Here is a 19,933-nt window from a genome sequence, read left to right as displayed (position 1 = left end):
ATCACAATAAGTAAATTCTCTTTATACTGAAGGGCCAATAAGAGAATAAACAACCGTATAACGCATTTCTCAGTAAGAATGTAACATTAAACAAGACTTGAGTCAACAAGTTCTACAGCCCAGCATCGTATAGCCAACGGAGGATAATACAGAACTCCTTGGAATGGCTGGGAAGAGTCAGCCCAATCCAAGTGCCAGAGTTTGTATTCTCCAATGCTCAAGTATTCAGTTTAGTTTTCAGTTCAATAAACTTCCTGAAGGCCAGGTGTGTGTTCGTGACGGGGGCTGATACAGTTGATAAGGCATGTTTTCTTCCTGCTAAGAGCTTGGCAATTGATTACCTGATGAACTGAACCCTGAATTCTTCCCAACTTGACTATCAGTGCAACCCAGGGTTCATGCGGAGCTTTTGCGTCCAAAGATAAAACAGATTCCGTTTCTTGTCTCCTTAATGATATGTCTTGTTCCTTTATTTGGGTTATTTGTTGGGGGGAATGGTTATTGAATAGTTATTCTAGATATATAGGTTAATTTATTGCTATTTCACTTAGCCAAGTTTGCTTTCCATGATCCTCTTACCCTTGAGATTTATCCCTGGGTTTTTCTAAACCTTATATTATTAATTTCCTTCTTTATTTATCCCTGGTCCTGACACTTTTCTTGCTCCCTTTCTTTTGTTAAGAATAAACCAAAGACAGAAGGCAAAATCTTACTGCAAAGCTAAAATGAAGGATAAAAATTACTAAGATGTTTAACAGATAGAGGGGCACCTGGGAGGCTCAGCCAGGTAAGCCTCTGACTTCAGCTCAGGTCATGACGTCATGGTTCATGTGTTCAAGCTCTGCATGGGGCTCTGTGCTGGCAGCTCAGAGCCTAGATCCTGCTTTGGATTCAGTCTCTCTTTCTCTCTATCTGCCCCTCCCTTGCTTTCTCTCTCTCTCTCTCTCAAAAATAAATAAACTTAAAACACACACACTAATATTTAACAGGTACTATATACAAACTTGATGATGTATTTGGCAAATAAAATGGGAATAAAAGATTATGATACCTCAACTTCATGTATAAATATTTATCTCTTTAAAAAACTCTGAATTAACTTCTCAGAAAATGTGAGCATTTTTACTTCAACAGGCAGATCCATTAGTTTTTACTATCCTTTGGATGAAGATTTTAGTTTGTAGAATTCACAGATGAACACATGTGCTCACACTACACACACATGACTTTACTGTTAGGATAAAGAAAAAACTTTATGTGCCTGTGAAATAAAATACAAATTCTTAGTCTTAGTAATTATGGTCATCTGTAACTTTTCTATCACTTACTTCTCCAACCTTTTTCTGCCTACCTTCCTGCGACCATCTGATTCCATCTTGCTGCCTTCTTACTGCTTTGTGATTTCCTCCCTTCCCACCTGTGTTCATGATCTTTCCCCACAGCTGCATTGTCCTGAAGCCTACTCTGCCTTCAATGTATGTCTTATCCATGAACCTCTTAAAACATATTAGGCCTTTTAGAATAACAACAATAATAATTGTTATTAGCTGTTTTGTATCAGCCAATCACCATGCTAAGCATTCTGCGCAGCTGGAATTGAAACCAAGCAGAGCAAAAACATTTTCTTTGAGATAATATCTTAAATATAAGCTGTTGCATTTTTTTCTCTGAGTAACTAAGGTTAGTCCCTGGCAGCCTTTCTGCCAAGAAGGCTAAGACCTAAACCAGTGCCCAGACCCAAACAAAGAAATTTTTAAACAATAATCATTGTTCTGCTTTGAAGTTCAAAGAGAAATTTTTGAAGTCCATGGTGAGATGACAGTTTGAAAAAAGTCTTTTGATTTGTCAGAGCCTTTCTTTGTGGGAGAGAAAGAGTGTTCTTAGAATTTCCAAAGCTAGGCTTTGAATATTAAGAGTCATAAACAGGAGTGTAGCATAAAGTCTTAATATTAAATGATAGAACAAAGAAGGATGTGGCTGTGATATGAAGGTGGTTCCTGATAGGGAGGAAAAGGAAATAAAACTTCTTTCCAAGCCTGAGGAGAGGAGCGGGGGTGTGTGGGGAGAGAGAGGGCAGAAGAGGGGACTCATGAACACCTTGAAGCATGAAGGGCAGAGCAGGAGATGAGCTGACCGGGGGCCCAGTCCATGCTCCACTGCCGTCTCAGCAGCTGAGGGAGTAGAGCATCTGGTGCCAGGCCCTGTGGTGGAAAAGCCCCAGTCAGTTAGAGAAACTCCCAAAGAAGAGGACTGTTCTTCTTTCTGATGGCATGACCCCTTTGAAAAGGCCTGCATTCAGCATCATCCCAGAGCAGAATGACATCCCAAGAATAGAGCCGTGAACCACACAGTAATTATCAGTGACAAAGAAGGGGTTTGGGTGGATGGGTTTTCCATGTCACTCCTCGTCCCCAGGGCCTGTGTGTGGATTGCAAGGTATCCAGGACTTTCTGTAAGTCTTGGGAAGGACCTCAGAAGTGGTAATAGGACTAGAAGAAGCCAAAGGTCAGGAAACAGGGGCTAAAGAGTGAACACAGCACTAGTGGTCACTGCTCAATGCTCGAAACTGAAAGAACAGGTTGGGCCTACCTATGCCACCTGGTGTGGACGGCAGCCCACGCACGAGGTTAGTGACCGATGAGGTCAACCTAGAGCATAGAAGAGGCCACGAGGGCAGGGGGTGGCAGCAGACTAGGTGGTCCTTTCCTCCTCATGCAGCAGAGCATGGAGGCTACAGGGGACATTAAGTCACCTCTGGTCAGACAAGCAGAAAGGGAAGATGCAGAAGCAGTTGAGGGATGAGCATAAAACTTATTCTAGGATTTAAACAGGAAAGACATTAATGAATTTAAATTGGCAGGAAGAAAAGGCAGAACATCATGTGGGGTTATCTTCAGACGAAGTAGTTTAACATTTTTTTTAAAATGTTTTATTTATTTTTGATACAGAGAGAGACAGAGCATGAGAGAGGGAGGGACAGAGAGAGAAGGAGACACAGAACCGGAAGCAGGTTCCAGGCTCTGAGCTGTCGGCACAGCTAACGCACAGAGCCTGACGCGGGGCTCGAACCCATGAATGTGAGATCTAACCTGAGCCGAAGTTGGAGGCTTAACCGACTGAGCCACCCGGGGGCCCCAAGACGAAGTAGTTTAGATAATTTATAGGAAAAGAAGTTTAAAGTTTTCTTGGGGCTTGTGGGTAGCTCAGCAGGTAAAGCATCTGACTTTGGTTCAGGTCATGATCTCACAGAGAGCTGGAGCCCTGCATCCCATCAGATGGTCCGTTTTCAGCACAGAGTTCCCTTTGGACCCTTTCCCCCCTCTTTTGGCCCCTCCCTCACTCATGTGCATGCACTCTCTCTCTCTCTCTCTCCCTCTCTCTCTCTCTCTCTCAATAATAAATCAATGCTGAAAAGAAGATTTAAAAGAAAAAAATTTAAAGTTTTCTGAATCTGAGTTAAAGTGGGTCCATTCTGACCTCTCCACTACAAAAGGCCTCAAATCCACTCTGTACTTTGTGGTGTGGTACCCAGATTTGTGTCATTAACTATTGGAGGCTGTTTGGAAGCTTCTCATTTTAACCATTTTTTTCTCAATATTTAGGTGCTCAACTCAGATATTAAATTTCAGAATTAATAAAACATTGTTTATTAAAATCCATGAGACTTATAAATGTATAAAAGTTCTGGTTGTCCCCCCACAATTACACTGATAAAAATAGACAATGTAAGAGAAAACAAAAAGGCTTGGGAGGGAAATGTCTGAATTCATTATTTTAACAAAATTTTTATTTTAAGATGGTTTTAGATTTACTAAAAAATTGTAAAGATCACACAGAGGATTTCCATCTACTCACACCCAGTTTCCCTATTCTTAACCTCTTAGTGTGGTACATTTGTCACAATTCATATATTAATACATTACTGCTGACTAACGTCCATACTTTATTCAGATTTTCTTACTTTTAATGTCTTTTTTTTCTGTTCCAGGATCCCTTCCAGGTTACTACATTGTATTTAGTTCCTATGTCTCCATGGGCTCAGACTTGTCTTGTTTTTGATGATTTTGTCTGTTTTGAGGAATGCTGGCCAAGTATTTTGTAGAATGTCCCTCAATTGGGATTTGTCTGATATTTTTTTTATGATTAGACTAGAGTTATGAATTTTGGAAGGAAGATCACTGAGGAACAGTACCACTTTCATCACATCATATTGGGGGTGTGTACTATCAATATTCTGGGTGATCTTGATTATCTGACCGGGGTGTTTTCCAGGCTTCTCCACCTGTGAAACTATCATTTCCCTCTCCTGTTCATGTTAGACTCTTTATAAGGCAGTCACTGTGCACAGCTCACCCTTAAAGGAATGGAGAAATATGCTTCACTCCTTTGAAAGAGAAGTGAGTATGAAAAAATGAATTCATTTCTGACAGAGTTTGAGATGCCATAGAAATAAACAGTGGATACTCTCTGGGTTTTGAAAATGCAAGGTTGTAGCTCCATGGAAAAATAATGGTTAGAGAGAGAAAAAGACATCAGTGTCGTAGAAGGATGATATTCAGCAGATATCTAGAAGATGAGACAGATAGAGGGAGAAGGGAGCACTAAGACAGAACAACGCACTGGAAGCCAGTGGAAAACAGTTTTGAAAGGAGAAAAGATTCTAAATACTGCACAAAAGATAAGAAGTTTTGGGGACCCATCAATGAACAGAAACTAGAACATGTCTTTTGAGTTTATATCAACTTAGCCATTCCGACAGTTGACATGCCTACCTCTCCACTAAACTCTGGCCATGTGTTATCTTGGTTTTCCAATGAATTATTTATTTGTTATTACAAATTGGCATTCCACAAACCAATGGAAGGCAGGGGTTCCTGATGTAACAAAGTGTCGGTATACTTTTATATTACAGTTGGGTATTGTCTCATGAAAGACTTTTCTTGAGAGATGTCTTTTAAAAAAAAAAAAAAGAGAGAGATGTCTTTTAAGTTCTGCGGTACTTGAGAAAACTAATGGGTGATTAGAGAGATAGTGTACCAAAATGATACACTGGGAGAACAATCCTTGGGAACTCTGCATACAAAGAGCACACATGCCTTCAACAAGAGATGCAGAGGTGCAGTGGGAGAGGCAGGGAGATGAAGTGAGGAGAGCTATACGGTATCTTGATTGCATTTCTCTTCAAGCCGATGATGTCGAAGGGAGACTCCTCATGTTTGAGTTGGTTTCGTCTCCTATAAGGTGAGCAGACTGGGGTCACAGCACCCTACATGTCTGTCATTACTTCATGTGATCTGAAGTGTACGTGATTTGGTATTGAATAAACTTGAGATATAGGAAATATTTTATTCTATATATATTAGTAAATATCTTTCTCCTAAACTAACTACTTCTAGGCAAAGGAGAACATATTTATACTTCAGTGAGATCCGTTTCTTTATAAAGCCAATTCTGTCCAGGGGCACCAGGGTGGCTCAGTCAGTTAAGCATCTGACTGTTGATTTTGGCTCAAGTCATGATCTCATGGTTCGTGAGATGGAGCTCCACATTGGGCTGTGCACTGATAGCATGGAGCTTGCTTGGGATTCTTCCTCTCCCTCTCTGCTCTTCCCCTATTCATGGGCTTGCTCGCTCGCTCTCTCTCTCTCTCTCTCTCTCTCTCTCAAACAAGCAAACATTAAAAAAACTTAAAAATAAAAATATAACATCAATACTATCCTGACAGTCTCAGGACTTTGGCAAATATTTCAGGAAGAGCCACATTGGAACTTGGCTCACTTAAGGCTTACTGTAGAAATGGCCAATTCTAAACCAAATAACTGTGATCCCACATAAATGAAAACCAAAGGAAATTAAGCCTTTTAAGGGCCTTGCTTTTCAAACTCTGCCCTTGAAGTGGTATTTGGTAGATGAAGGGAAAGATGTTCCTAGAAATCAAAATATTGTTGGCAAGGCTAATTCAGGGCTCAAGGATAAAAATTTGTCTCAGAAGACAATTAAGAGGAAAAAGAAAGAGAAGACTATTCTGAGGAATTCTGACAAACATATATATGTAAATCAGCCAGCATCATCTCTGGCTCATGATAGTAACTCCATATATCCAACTTTTTTTTTTTAATGTTTATTTATTTTTGAGAGAGAGTGTGTGTGAGCAGGGGAGTGGCAGAAAGAGAATGAGACAGAGGATCTGAAGCTGGCTCTGCGGTTACAGCAGCGAGTCTGATGTGGGGCTTGATCTCACCAACTGCGAGATTATCACCTGAGCCAAAGTTTGTTGCTCAATTGACTGAGCCACCCAGGTGCCCCCTATATCCAACTTTTTATAACAAGGCTTAATTTTCATTGGGTGCTAATTAGCTGGATTAGCAATGGGGAGCCAAAATACCTTTCTTTTTCTCCTAATGCAACATTAAGGCGCTAATGAATTTTTTTCAATTTTTGACTTTCTTAGGAGGGTTATGTATAAATCTTTTATATTTTGAGCCATTTATAAAATTCATCAGTGAAGATAATACAGGAAACACAAGTTTTGAAAATAAACTTTTTTTTTTGAAATTGGGCTGTGAGGAAAGATTTCCTGGATCTTGTTGGATTTATGTCCAACAACCTCAATTGTGGAAAGATTGCCCTGCCTATTCTGGAATGGAAATCTGATTTCCATTTCTTTTATGTATCCATGTATTCCATGTGTTTCTACCCTGAAAAGAATTAAGTCCAGCTGAAGCTTATCACACTGCTGTATTTATTTTCAGGTCTCTGTCCCTTGAATTCAACCCTGAACCCTTTGGGACATTGTGTCTTTGCTTGGCACTTGGTGGAGTAGATATGAGGTACCCAATATATAGTCAAAGAACAGGCATTATCCCTAAGCTCCAAATGTAAGGCTAAAACCAGTTCTGAAACCCAAATTTCGGAGATGGTGATAAGGGGTCACTGGGTCTGAGTGGTGGGTAGAAGTTGTGGTTAAACATTCTTCATGATCTTTACCACCACCCAAGGCACCCTAAATAAAGTCAGAGTACAGGTCAACCAAGCTTCAAAGATGATATGTCTGGTTCTCCTTCCAAGTAGATGGCCTCTAGGCCCAACTAAATAGAAGTTTTGGAGCTGACTGTGCTGAGTTTTATTTGAGTGCTTTCTGCTCCAGCAAGCATTCCATTTATGTGAAAATTTTATTCATGAGCTTTGAGAATGTATTTTCCCAGAGCCTAGATTCATTGTGTTTTTCCAAGAACAAACACATTGGGCTTATTACATGTTCATCATTTTACCCTCCTTTAGAGGTGAGTTCCTTAGAAGTTAGGAAGAACAATTTTTGCTCTCTTTATAATTTATCCTTCCGTTTTATGCCAGTCTTTTGCACTTTATGGCTAGTATGATGCTTTTTTGCATCGTCAGAGCTCAATAACTATTTTTTAGGTGACCCTATATGCAAACCCACCCTTATGGACTTATAACCTTATTGCTTTGCAGACGGATTGTTCAAACTGCTCTCAGCTGCTTAGCCCTAGTGCCCCCTGTGATCTCTGCTTGTACCTGGAGAAGCCCCTGCATGCAGACATCAATAAAACGTTCGTCAAGAAGAGTATTCAGATTACTACTTTTCACCTGTCTCAGTGACACACTGTTCTACCAAGATGAAAAGATGAATTAATAAGAACTTCGTAAAATATTACTGTATCTATCACATTGAACATCAGCTCTATGTAGTAAGCAATCTATACATTTCATACCCATTATTTCTGGTTGTTTAAACAACTCTTCATTGTTATTTCCCTTTGCAGGTCAAGAAATTGAGGCTCAGAGAAGTTAAATAACTCTCCTTCACATAACAAATGGCATTTGTAATACATTGACTACAAAATCCTCATTCTTCCCATTACATAATTAGCTGCCTAAGATCAAGGTTGCCTTGGCTTCCCTTGAATAAAAATCTAACCATTTCCCCAAAGGATTGTTTCAATGGTGACTCTCTACTGTCACTTTTAACCTCATAGGACTTGAGGGAATTTTTTTTTAATCATTATAACAGTTTAGATGCTATTCAAGGTGATAGAGTTTTTCTCTTCCTAGATTAATTTATTTCTTAAAGAAAATTCCCTCGACTGGTATATACACCATAGACAAAGCCTTGTTCAAATAGTGCTTCATACTGGGTAAGTACCAGAGTGCTGGGAAGACCTCAAAAGTTTAAGATGTACTTTTTCATTGAGATTTCAAGGAATTTTTTAAACTAACAAATAAAAAAATAAGAATATAACATTTCTATGCATCATAAGTGACACTTCATGATTTCGGAGATGTCATGTTCTTTTGCTCTACTTTACAACACTTGGTGCGTGTCCATTCATTCTCCTCTGCCTTCTAGAGGAGAACATCGGAGAAGCACCTACTTACTCTGTTTTCAAAAAAGCAATTCCCTGCCCTTTACAAATGATGTCTCCCACTTTATTTAGATTTTTTTCATATTTTAACATATTTTTCTTAAGATACTAGAGTTTTGGATATGTCAATTTTATAGCTCAAAAAGGAAGAAGTGTATTTTAGGGATGGCTTTTCCACTATTGTTCACTGCTGTGCTTTTTCTTCTCCCTGCGAAGAAGATTCAGAAGATGCAATGCCTTTTTCATCATCATGGATTAAGACTCTTTACATCTTGTGTTGATTTATCATCAACATGAGTGTCCAAAGATGGGAAAAGCTGATAGACCCACCTGCATGATTCATCACTAGCATGCCCTGAAGTGCTTCCATGTATGTTTTACTCTACAAAGAAGACACCACATAAGTGCATCAAATATACTCCATTTTTATTCACACAAACCTTATGTGGTAGGTACTATTATATCCACCATTTGATAAATAAGGAAATAGAAGTTTTGTAGGTTTAAGTAACTGCTCCATGGCAACATGGTCAGTAAGTTGCTGAGCTTGAATTTATTCTGGTTACTGGAATTGGGGGTCTGTATTTTTATTATTTGTTTATTTTTCTCCATGAGAAGATAATTATAGACATTGATCATATACCCAGAAATACAAAATGAGAGCTTAGTCCATGTACATAAGCATGTACTTACTGATTCTCCTGAGGTTGAGAGAGTGGAAGACATATTTTTAACAACTGCTTCAAAGGAAGAATTGAAATGTTACAGTTATAATTGGAAATAAAAGAAATATTCTCTTGGCAGATCAGAATTCCATGCTAAGTGAAAGAAAAGAGGGTGAAAGCCATTGCCTACCTCTTATTAATATATCTAAAGGATTTGGTTTTTAGAGAAGTTGGACATATGCACAATAAGAAAAATCGTTTTCTTGAATGAAGATTTTTCCTATCATAAACCGAGACATTCTTAAGAGTAGGGTCTGGTGACTAGTTACTCCCAATAGAATAGCTCAACATTATAACATTAACTTCTACAAACACACACAGACACACACACACACACACACACACACACACACACACACACACTGTGGTATACATATCTAACATTCAAAAACTACAGTTCCTAGTCATTGTTCAGACAAGTTACCTGATTATGTTACTTTGACAAATTTTGAGAACAACTTTTCCTATCAGGTCCATCAGAGCAGAGTATAATTTATACTAGATTTTCTAAGAAATTCATGCTTAATATCTTTCAGGATTACTGGTATTTCCTGGCATTGAACACTCTAGATTAAAATCTTAGTCATTATATTTTATGAAAGGAGTCAGGAAACCTTCTCTCAAGGGCTAAAAAGGAAATAGTTTCATTTTCTTTTTGGACTATCCAATTTTGGTCATGACTCTTCAACTACTTGCATCATGAAAGTAGCCACAGACAGTACATAAATGAATGAGGGTGATTATGTTTCAATAAAACTTTATTGATAAAAACTAGTGGCAGGCCAGATTCATCTTATAGATCATACTTTGCTGACCTCTGTTCTCTGATAGAGAGTCCTGAGGGCCCTTCCTCTGGGTAGCACTGTTAATACCTTGACAGAATCAGTGCGAATTTGCCCCAGTGAAGGGATGCATCCCCTCCAGGCAAATACACTCTTGGTGTTCTTAGTTCTTAGGATGAAATGTCAACTTTACTTGAATACACAGTGAAGTATGAGAAACACTTAAACTACTAATAAAATATATATTCATTAGAATTTTTTCAAATAACCATAAAATTTAGAGCTTAAGGATATCGTCTTGCAAAAGTGTGTTAACAGACTGCGATAACCACCTCACGCCGGTCAGAGTGGCTCAAATGAACAAATCAGGAGACTATGGACGCTGGCGAGGGTGTGGACAGACGGGCACCCTCCTCCACTGTTGGTGGGAATGCAAACTGGTTCAACTGCTTTGGAAAACATGCAGAGGTTCCTCAAAAGTTAACAACAGAACTCCCCTATGACCCAGCAATAGCACTGCTAGGGATTTACCCAAAGGATACAGGAGTGCTGATGCATAGGGGCACATGTACCCCAATGTTCATAGCGGCACTTTCAACAATAGCCAAATCATGGAAATGGCCTCAATGTCCATGAACTGATGAATGGATCAAGAAGATGTGGTTTATGTACACAATGGAATACTACATGGCAATGAGAAAGAATGAACTCTGGCCATTTGTAGCTACATGGATGGAACTTGAGGGTGTCATGCTAAGTGAAATAAAATAAGTCAGGCAGAGAAGGACAGATACTATATGTTTTCGCTCATAAGTGTAACAGGAGAAATTTAACAGAAGATCATGGGGGAGGGAAAGGGGGAAAATAGTTGAGGAGAGGGAAAGAAAAAAAAGTGTGTTAAGACACAAGTGTTTCCATATTCAACCTATCTGACATCAAAAATGAGTGGGGTTGAATGAGATTAAGTATGGAATGAAGTTGAGGGAGAGAATATTTCTAGGCAGAGCTTCAGTATATGTGAAAGCTCTGGGGCAGGATAAAGCAATGACTTTGGGGGACCAAGAAGAAGCCTAGGGTGGCTTAACCCAAACAGCAACGCAGAGAGTGATATGAGGCCAACCAGAGAGGTAAGTGTGGAACAGATGATAGAGCATCAGAGAGGGACAGTGAAAGATTCTGGTCTTTATCAAGAAAGCAATGAGATCAGACTGAGGGTGTGTAAACAGTGGTGCAGAAGAATGAGTTTAAGGTTGTGAAAAGTGACTCAGTGGCAGTGAAAAGTAGACTGGAGAGGGAGGGAACATATCCAGGAAGAATCAGTGGACTCTCCAGGTGAATTCAGGTGAGAGAGACTGGTAGCTTAGAGTCGTGGGAGTGGGGTCGAAGAACATGCTATTCACAGATTGGGCATATATTCAAATATATAGTGTTTAATGGATTGAATGTGGGCAATAAGGGACACTATGGGTCAAATACGACTTTTAGATTATACAGTTGAATAAGCTGAGTAGAAAGTGTGGGCATTCCTTAAGACTTTGGTGAGGGGTCAGATGATGGAGGATGTAACAGAATGTTTAGTTTGACAGGTTAAATTTGTGTGCCTTTAGGATCATCCCAACAGAAATGTCAAGAAAAATCTGGAATACAGAAGAAAGAACTTAGTCTGAGCAGATGAGACAGAGTATGGAGAGATGTAGAAGAACCAGGAGCAGCAGTGTGAGGGACTCCACTTTTAATGGCTAGGAGAGGATGATCCATTGAGGGTTCCTGATTTTCTTTCAGACAATCTAAGTAATTCACCAAGTATGTACTGAGTGCATACAGTGTATTAGGCACCAGTCTCGGGCCTGGGGATACAGCAGTGAAGGAAATAGTCTGCCTTGATGGAGTGAAAAAGCATTGGACAAGAAATGGTGAACAGAAGTCCTAACTAAGTAGAAAAGGTAGACCTCTCTCCCTCTGCTCAGCCAGCATTGCTTCTTGAGGCCACAAGAGTGCCCTCCTCTTCCTCCAGTTGGTTTTTCTTCTTATGTGTCCTGTTAGAGATCTCAGTTCCCCATCATCGCAGAAAGTAGTCACCAGCCATGATGGGGGTGGGGGTGGGTGTCATCCTCCAAGCTCAGTGCAGTGGGTGGATGAGGATGCATAGATGATTCTCATCTATCCACAGTGTCAGGGGGCCAGAGAGAGTGGAAGAGAGACAGCACAGACAAAAGGAATTTCACTAAGGAAAGCAGGCCAGATGCTATTTCTACATAGATATAGCTTAAAAAATACAACAGACATTGGGATCTCTTTTTACACACAGAGATGCTAAGAGATGCATGGGTGAGGGGAGGAGAGAGCTATCAGTATTTCTTGGGGGGGACTCTTCTTTTTCAAACTCTTCACTTCTGGTGAATTAAGTTTGCTAATATTTTGTTGAGGATTTTTCCATCCATGTTCATCAGGTATTCTGTCCTGTGATTTTCTTTCCTTAGGGCATCCTTGTCTGGTTTTGGTAGTATGCTACTTTCTATGAGATAAAAATAATTTTTTTATAATAGTTTATTGTCAAATTAGTTTCCATGAGATAAAAATAATTTTAAAAAATCAAAGCTGCGAGGTGCGAACTGTTTGCATCACCAATATGCATTTTCTGCCTTTTAACACCAGTTACCGTACAACGCACAAGCATTTAGGAAGTATGTGGTTATATGAAAATATCAATAAAATGCTAGTCTCGGGGAGGGTTGCTATTAGAAAGATGAGATGTTTTTCAGGTGTGAAAGTATGCAACTGCTTTAATGAAAAAACTTCTTATGAAATGCAAGTTAAATATTTGTGGATTTTAAGCTAGATTTTAGCATCATGTTTTTATATTTTATTTAATCTTTTTTAATGTTTATTTATTTTGAGAGAGAGAGCATGCACACATGTGGGGGGTGCGTAGAGAGAGAGGGAGACAAAGAATCCCAGCCAGGCTCTGTGCTGTCAGCATAATCTCATGAACTGTGAGATCATGACCTGAGCCGAGATAAAGAGTCAGGCGCTTAACACACCACTGTGTGCCACCCAGACACCCCACACTTTCTTACACTTTAGAAAACGCTCTGTAACGCATTTAAAAATTCTTCCATGTAAAAATACATGTCATTTAACACAATTTTATATTCCTGAGGCCAGAATGACTATGCATCTTTAGTAATGAGAAATATTAGCTTTGGATTCCTGAAAATGCTTTGGGGGTTCACGAAGTATGGAAAGCAGATGTATCAACTAAATGAGACCTTGCACAGTGGAAAGCTGGCAGTATTCTAAGTCTGGCATTCCACTTTGTCCAAGGTCCAGATAGCATACTTTATTATATACCATATGTACTTGACCTCAGCAAAACTAGCATGTCTGTCTTTAATTACCCAGAGAAGCCAGTCCTGGGAAAGAAAGGTTAGATTATTTTATGCATATTTTCCAAAGCGGACTGATCAATAATTTAGAACTGTATAATGTTTGTGTTGGCACTTAAAAATTTTTTTTTATTTTCTTAAGATCCAAACACACACATTTAGCAAGACTGCTGGTAACAGGAGAATGCGGACATGCAGAAAAGTGTGTTGTAAGTTGTGCCTAAGAACAGACAGATTCCACTGCTGTTGACAAAGGCTTATTGATGTGACCTCATGATTGTGGTTTTCTATGGAGGAAGAAACATCTCTTTTGGAATTACAAAGAAAGATTTTTTTCCTGATAGACTACAAGATAATAGATAAGAATGCACTGGTAGCATTCTATCAGGTGCTTCCCTAGAACTTTATAGAACTCAAATATCATTACCAATTTTTATTAATCAGATACTTCAGATATTTCATGTATTTTTTAATGTTTTATTTATTTTTGAGAGAGAGAGAGAGAGAGAGAGAGCGTGAACAGGGGAGGGTCAGAGAGAGAGGGAGACACAGAATTTGAAGCAGGCTCCAGGCTCTGAGCTAGCTGTCAGCACAGAGCCTGATGCAGGGCTTGAACCTGCGAACCACGAGATCATGACCTGAGCTGAAGCCTGACGTTCAACTGACGGAGCCATCCAAGCGCCCCAACATCCAGATACTTCAAAAAGTGCCATTTACATTTAACAAAGAGGGAAATGGAAACTCTTTTTTTAAAACCATTTTTGCATTAACATGTTATAACAAGTTAGGAATTGATCCCAAGAATTTCAGTAAAGAATCGCCAGAGACTCTATCACCACTGGGAATGGAAAACACATCTTCTCTGGCACAGGTCCTCTTTCCTGGGTTTTCATTTCCCTACAACAGTGCCCTCGCATGATATTTTAGAGGCTGCTGGGTTCATTTGGAAGCTCATAAAGTAATAATGCCGATTAAAAGGATTAAAATCACTCCTCCCTTGACTCTCATTCCCGCATGAATGAATTGCATACATGAATGTAATCCAGATTTGGAAATGGTGGAAGCCAGAAAAAATAAGCAGCACTGATGAGAAAGAAGGTGGGGAGAAAAAGTAAAGCTTGAATAAGAACTATAGTTGTGATTTTGCTACAAAAATTTCTATGGGGACATTTGAACGGTTGCCAAAAAAAATACGATTTACCTTTGGGGCCTCACTACGTACTGAGCGGTGTCACTGTGGAATTAACCTAAGGCTTTTCTGAACTGCAGCAACAGACAGAAGTGAGCAGGAGCTTTCAACTTATTTTTGTGCATGAACACCCTTGAAAAAGTTTCTCAGAGAATTATTTTTAAATGTATAAAATAAATAGTGTACTAGCTTTCTATTGTTGCCAGAACAAATATCCACACATGTAGCTGGCTTAAACAGCACAAATAAATTATCTTCAAGTTGTTAAGGTCAGGGGTCCGATAAAGGTCTCAGGGGCCTAAAATTAAGGTGTTGACAGGGCTGCACATCTTTTTGGAAGATCTAGGGAGAATCTGCGTTCCTTGTCTTGTCCAGTTTCTAAAGGCCACCCACATGCCTTGGCTTCTGGCTTCCTTTTTCCACTTTCAAAATCTGCAAAGGCTAATCAAGTCCTTTTCACATTCTCCTGACTACTTTGGGAAAGGTTCTCTGCTTGAGATCAGGTTGAGCTCACTGGGGTAGTCCAGGATCATTTCCCCACATCAAGGTCCTTCACCTTATTTACAACTGCAAAGTCCCTTTTGCCATGTAAGGTAATATATTTTACAGATCCTGGGGAATAGGGTGTGGGCATCCCTGAAGCCCATTATTCTACCTAATTAGGATTATGGATGAAATCATTATGTGGAAATAAGTAATAAAGATATATTAAAATCCAAATGTGCAGTATAATATGTTCGTCTTTACTAACACACTAATAATACCTAGAACAGGTCAAATATTGCCTGTGAACTCAAAATAATGGTAACCATAAATGACTTTTCAATATATCAGTAACAACTGCAATGGCTATAATGAAGTAGGAAAGTCTCTGTGATTTTTCTTGGTAGCAGTCACAGTGCTAATTCTACTGTGGTTTTTTGTTTGTATTCAGAACTGTGGAAAGGTCAAATGTCAGCTAGAGATTAAGAATGATGTATTTTTTTTCTCATCCAAAACCACAGATCCTTTTTCGGGATAAAAAACCTCTGTTCTAAAGAGACATCAAGAAATGATACCCCACTGTCGCTCTGACAGAAGCAGGAAGACCACAGAGCCTTATATAGTCATGGAAAGTATCCTGGACAGTGGGGCTGAGTAAAGACGGCAGGTGAGTGGGAGTTTCGGTAATGCCAGAACAATTATCTTCAAGCTCTGCTTTCTCCATAATGGCTTCCTGGACACGTGTAGCTCCTCTTGGTCTCTCTCGACTTCGGTTTTCCACAGCACATTTCCGTTGTTTCCATCCACAGCAACAGACCTTGCTCTTTTCTCTCTCATTAATTTGGCATTTTGCTGTAGATTGCCTTGTGTGAGCGATATCTTTTCACGTGTATAATTTTTACCACCCTGAGGAGCTTGGAATCTCTGTAAGTAAAGGTGATGCAGATCTTCATTCTTTAGTGCAGCAATAGGGCTTTTTAGGGTAATAATGAGTCAAGATTTATGAGGCGACTGACCGATCAATTAATAATCCCCACTGAACTTACATATATACTGTGGTGAAAATGTGCAAATATTGAGAGTTAGCTGAGAGTCTTTTTGAACTAGCCCTCAGGACAAGATATATTCTACAAAAAGATCCTTGGTCTGAAAACTGGTTTTTTATTATATTATTTTATTAAAAAAATTTATTTTTCTTGTCTGTTCTACTGGTTAACCGGCTTGTGCTCCTAAGCAAGTAACTTCATCTCTCCTGGGCCTCAAGTCCAATCTTTGTAAAATGGAAGGATTAGATGAGATCATTGCTAAGGGCCCTTCCATCTTTAAGAGTTTGGGAATCAAAGAGTTTATGTCACATCACTAACATTTTTAACACTTCATTAGGACTGAGTTCAAGTTTCCAGGATGATTCCATTTCTCCAAGCAGTTTAACAATTTAAATGTCTAAAGGTCGAGACTTTCCTGAGAAGGTAAATTGTGACTCTATCAAACACACTCCTAAATACAATTTATTCCTTCTTGTCAAAAGACTCATTTGAAGTGACATGCTGTCTCCAATACTACTCAAGTTCCTTCCTACCAGATGAATGAGGGATTCGTTGGTAAGGTCTTCAGCAGTATTTTACGAAAGCATGCTGTGGATTTTTCTACAATATTCTCCCCAAAATGTAAGCATCCAGATAATGTATCTTAAGCACTCCTTGAACAGACAGTAGGGCTGCACTAATCACTATCGAGTCTCCAAGCAGGACCGCAGTGACTTTTCCTGTAAACGAATTGCCCCTTATTTTTGTCTTCTAAAGATCTTAAAATATCTACCCCTTCACCTGCTTCCCATTCTCCTCCCCACCCTGCTCTCCCCCAGCCCTGTTCTGTCTTATCTGCCCCACAGGACTCTCCTCCTTATGGTGACCCTGTTCTTGCTTCCATTCTGGTCTCTGAGATGTAAGGCACAGAGCAGGGTGGATGAAGATTGTCAAGAGAACTGGGGCTTATATAAAGCTGGTATCTACAAGTAGATACACGTTCAGCTTCAGAAAGAATAAAAATACTTTATTTAGGAGGATTTAGAATTTACTTAGGATTAATACAGAAGGGAAGGGTTTAGAGTCAAAACTGTTCTATCATTAAGAGATTTTGCTGCCTATCTCTTTCAGACAACGTGACTATACTCATTCTGTTAGGTAGTTTCTCTTTATGGCTATTTTGGTACCATGGAAGAAAAGTTTGCATGCACTTTCCCAGCACGGTATTTCACTTTTTATGCTTTCCTCTTTATCTTAATTGCCCACTTCATTTTATTGAAATAAGGTGCAACTTTATAAAGTAAAAAAAATAAGATAAAATAAAATTTCAAAAAAAAAAAAAAGAAATAAGGTGCAACTAAAATGTCACCATCCCAGGAAAATGTCCTGTTCAGCTTCTCTAATTTGGGAGAAAATATTTTATCTTATTTTCTCTTATCATCTTACCTCATAATTTTATCTTATTTCATTTTATTTTATTATTTTACATTACTTTGAGAGAGACACAGAGCATGAATGGGGAAGGGCAAGAGAGAGAGAGGAAGACACAGAATCCAAAGCAGGCACCAGGCTCTGAGCTGTCAGCACAGAGACCAATGCAGAGCTCGAACCCATGGATGGTGAGATCATGACCTGAACCAAAATCGGATGGTCAGCCGATTGAGTCACCCAGGCACCCCGGGGAAAAAAAACCAATTATAAGTTTTAACAGCAATTCATGAATGTTCTCTCTATGACAGTTAAAAGTACGCCCCCAGTTATGTTTTCTTGTGCACATCTACATCCCAACATCGATTTTACGCTCCTGAGCAGCAGAGACTTCTGATAAAACTTCATGCCCTCAGGTTACAATAATGGAAAACAAGTTATTTCCTAATATTCTTTGCTTTTTACTCCACATAATTTTAAAGATTATATTCAAAATGATTACTATTATCTGATACATAAACATCAAATACATATACATACATCAGATATATATGATATATAATATGTTATAAACACACACAAAAAATATTTAATGGGATTCTCTATGTTATTCTGCCTGCAGTACTGGGAGTTTTCTCAAAATGATACCAAAACATTATAACGTTAATCTGACAGTTGTTGCTATAGTGACTTGGAATAAAGTTTGTTCCAAGCTACAGTCTTACAGCAAAAGCTCTCAAACTAATTCATTTTGAAAATACTTAGAATATTAGGGATTTTAAAATTATTTTTTCAAAGTTTTTGTTTATTTTGAGGACAGAGAGTACACATGTGAACTGGGGCAAGGGGAATCCCAAGCAGGCTCCATTCTGTCAGCATGGAGCCCCTTGCAGGGCTTGAACTCATAAAATGTGAGATCAGTACCTGAGCTGAAATCAAGAGTCTGATGCCCAACCAACTGAGCCACCCAGCTGCCCCTATCAGGGGATGTTTACAAGCAGCATCGCAAGAGAGTATTAAAAGAAGAATAAGCATATACACTCAATACATATATATACACTCATTTATAGATAACTAAACACACCCATTTTAATTCGTCACCAAAAAAGGCAGACATGTTTGCAATCTCCACACATGTAGAAATAAAGTCTACATGACTTTGTGAAATCTTTTTCATGAGAAAAACAGGGTCATAAGGACAAATCTAAGGGTCCAGGATACCAGTCATATTTTCTTACCATTTCCTGTCAATTATTGAGATGGATATTAAAATCTCTGGTTATAATTGTGGCTTTGTAATTTCTCCTTGCAATTGCATTAGTTTTTACCTTATGTATTTTGAACTTCTCTTGGTAGGCACATAAACCTTTAGGATTGTTATGTTCTCTTAATTGACTACTTTATCATTTTGAGATGACTCTCCATCCCTGGGAATATTCTTTGCTCTGAAATCTTTGCTGTCTGATTTCTGCTCACTGACAATCTTCACATTGGCAGAAGAAAATTCCCTACCCAAAAGAACAGTATTTCTTTAGCCATCCTGATTCTTGGTTTCAACTTTATTCAAAGGGATGCATTTACTGAACTTTTGACATATTAACATAAGACATTCAGGGGATATTTATTTATGAAATAGAATGGATGTCAGGATTTGAATTTTGCAAACATAATGTAACAATGCATCTAGTTCAAAGAAGAGGGGACTCAAGGACTGCAGACCTAAAATTTTGTCTACAGAAGTCTAAGAATTATTTAGTGTTGAAGACTCTTAGATCTTCAGAGGATGTTAGGTATCCAGCCCCGCCCACTTGTGCTGTGGCAGGACTAATATTAGCTCAGAGGGTCAAGAAGGGAAAATTCTCTTAGTTGACTGAACAGACTATGGCAACAGGGGGACCAGAAACCATTTCCTAACTTGGAAAAGAATACGCTCTACGTTATGTTATCCTATGCTCATGCCTTTATAATCTTCACGCCTGTTTCCAGTTGTTTGTCTTTGGAACAATGGACAGAAGAGAGTGTGTGTATATATATATGATATATTCAAATGAGTTCTCATTTCCCCAAAAGTGCTCAGGTTTCAGGGGCAGTTTCTATAGTTTTAAACGTCTGCTTATTTGTCCATTCACCTGTAAGAATAATTTTTCAGTCACAATACCCTCAGACACAATAATTATTTTCAATTTCAATGTAGTCCATGTATTTTTTCCCTATTTTTAACACATGTAGGTTTTTCTGTTAAATAATTCCGATGGCTTTGAGCATATTAATCTATCCAAGAGTGTGGATAGATCAAGAGAACAGAAGCTATCTGCAGAGAACATGGGTGCTGTTATTAGGATGTTATTAGCGTATACGATACGAACGTTCTGAGAACATCCAATTCAGCGTTACTCTTCATGATGTCAAAAGATAAAGAACCATGCATTTGAATTAGGAATCAAGAATTTCTGGGAGGCATGGATGAACTCCACTCAATATCCCACTATTCTGATGTTACTGAATGAGGATTTTTTAGATGACAATGATTA

The sequence above is a fragment of the Suricata suricatta genome, chromosome 7, assembly GCF_006229205.1.
Source record: "Suricata suricatta isolate VVHF042 chromosome 7, meerkat_22Aug2017_6uvM2_HiC, whole genome shotgun sequence".
Taxonomy (NCBI): domain Eukaryota; kingdom Metazoa; phylum Chordata; class Mammalia; order Carnivora; family Herpestidae; genus Suricata; species Suricata suricatta.
The sequence above is the reverse complement of the archived record's forward strand: the minus strand, read 5'-3'. Positions refer to the sequence as shown.